Below are 2500 nucleotides of genomic sequence, written 5' to 3' on the forward strand. Positions count from 1 at the left end.
AATACCCGTGAAAAGTGAATGTTCATTTTTAATGCTTGTATTGTTGTGACTTTTTTTTTTTTTGGGGGAACTAAGAAAAGAGTGACACCCGTAAAAATTTAACTATTTTTTTTTTCTTTTGGTTGTCTAAAACAATAAAATGAAGAGTTTTGATACTAGAGCAAGTACATTACACTAAGACACCCACCAGGACCTTGTTTTTACAATCATCATCCATTAATTGTGAAAGTACATGTGGAGTGGTTGGTTTGTTGTAATTTTTTTTCTGGGAGCTAAGCAACATGAAAGAAAGAATGATTCCCACAAAATTTCAGATTTTTTTTACAACTCTAACTATTTTTTCTAATTTCTTATTATTTAATATTTAAAAATTCATTAAAAAAAAATTGGTTGGTTGAAAAACTATGAAACTTGATTTCTAGATCCATTACAATGTCCAATCCATGAATCAATCGAGTTCATGGAAAAAAATATTATAAAACTTGAGATATTTGACCGTATGACCGTTCAGAAAAATCGTATCTAGGCCTGGCAGACCAAAAATGCCTCAAAATGTACTATATAGGGGGGTGACTAGTCTGCATGGGCTGGGCACGGGGGTACCCCCTATATCTTCCGCCACCCCCACGCCCCAAGCACTATGCGCCGCACATGGGCATATGCTTGGGCCGTACGGGTGGTGGTCGGAGGTCGAGGGCGTTTGACGACGGTGGTGCGGTGGCGGAACGCGCACGGTGGGGCAGTGTCGGAACGTTCCCTCGCGCTCGCCCGCCCCGCCATGCCCCACCCGCGTGCGCCCCGCCCTGCCCCACCCCCGCCCTGCCCCGCCAGCGCGCGCGCGCGGCGCGCGCCCCACGCCCCGCACAGCCCTCGTTCTCCCGCGCGCGCGCCCCGTCCCGCCCCGCCCGCGTGCTTCTGCGCGCGCGCGCCCCGCCCCGCCCAGCCCTCGTTCTCCCGCGCGCGCGCGCCCCGTCCCGCCCCGCCCGCGTGCTTCTGCGCGCGCGCGCCCCGCCCCGCCCAGCCCTCGTTCTCCCGCGCGCGCGCGCCCCGTCCCCCCCCGCCCGCGTGCTTCTGCGCGCGCGCGCCCCGCCCCGCCCAGCCCTCGTTCTCCCGCGCGCGCGCGCCCCGTCCCCCCCCGCCCGCGTGCTTCTGCGCGCGCGCGCCCCGCCCCGCCCAGCCCTCGTTCTCCCGCGCGCGCGCGCCCCGTCCCGCCCCGCCCGCGTGCTTCTGCGCGCGCGCGCCCCGCCCCGCCAGCGTCTCCCGCGCGCGCGCCCCGCCCCGCCCGCGTTCTTCTGCGCGCGCGCGCCCCGCCCCGCCCCGCGTGCTGCTGCGTGCACGCCCGCGCCCCATCCATCACCCATTAATTGTGAAAGTACTTGTGGAGTGGTCGGTTTGTTGTAATTTTTTTTCTGGGAGCTAAGAAACATGAAAGAATGATTCCCAAAAAAATTCAGATTTTTTTGACAAATCTAGCTATTTTTTTTAATTTCTTATTATTTAATTTTTAAAAATTCATTAAAAAAAATTGGTTGGTTGAAAAATTATGAAACTTGATTTCTAGATCCATTACAATGTCCAATCCATGAATCAATCGAGTTCATGGAAAAAAACACTCTAAAACTTGAGATATTTGACCGTATGACGGCTCAGAAAAATCGTATCTAGGCCTGGCAGACCAAAAATGCCTCAAAATGTACTATATAGGGGGGTGACTAGTCTGCATGGGCTGGGCACGGGGGTACCCCTATATCTTCCACCACCCACACGCCCCAAGCACTATGCGCCGCACATGGGCATATGCTTGGGGCGTGGGAGTGGTGGTCGGCGGACGAGGGCGGTTGACGGCGGCGGTGCGGTGGCGAAACTTGCACGGTCAGGCAGTGTCGGGTGCGCCTTTGGGCATGTGACATGAGCCTTGTTGAGAATGAAATGTTGCGATGTTGCCTTCTAACTTGGGCTGGCTTGAGGATGGTTGATGGTTGGTACGATGATGAAACATGCAAGGTGGGGTGGAGCCGGGTGCCTTCGGGCGTGCGGCATGAACCTCGTTGAGTGTGTGACGTTGTGGTGATGCCTCGCCAGCCTTGGGCCAGCCCTATGTTTTGAAGGCGGGTGGTGCCAGAACATGTTTGGCTGGTTGGAATCGGGTGCCTTTGGGTGTGCGACATGAGCCTTGTTGAGCACGGAATGTTACGATGTTGCCTTCTAACTGGGATTCTCTGGTGTGAGGACTGTGGATGGCTGCTGGTACGATGATGAAACATGCAAGGTGGGGTGGAGCCGGGTGCCTTCGGGCGTGCGGCATGAACCTCGTTGAGTGTGGGACGTTGTTGTGGTATGCCTCCCTTCCTTGGGCCAGCCCTATGTTTTGAAGGTTGCGTGGTGGGCAGAACATGCTTGGTGGGGTGGTGTCAAATGACTTTGGGCGTGCGACATGAGACTCGTTGAGCATGGAATGTAGCCTTCTAACTTTGGCTGGCTTGAGGATGGTTGATGGCTG

Source organism: Cucurbita pepo, unplaced genomic scaffold (genome assembly GCF_057944985.1).
Source record: "Cucurbita pepo subsp. pepo isolate OVF unplaced genomic scaffold, ASM5794498v1 scafford_74, whole genome shotgun sequence".
NCBI classification, from domain to species: Eukaryota; Viridiplantae; Streptophyta; class Magnoliopsida; order Cucurbitales; family Cucurbitaceae; genus Cucurbita; species Cucurbita pepo.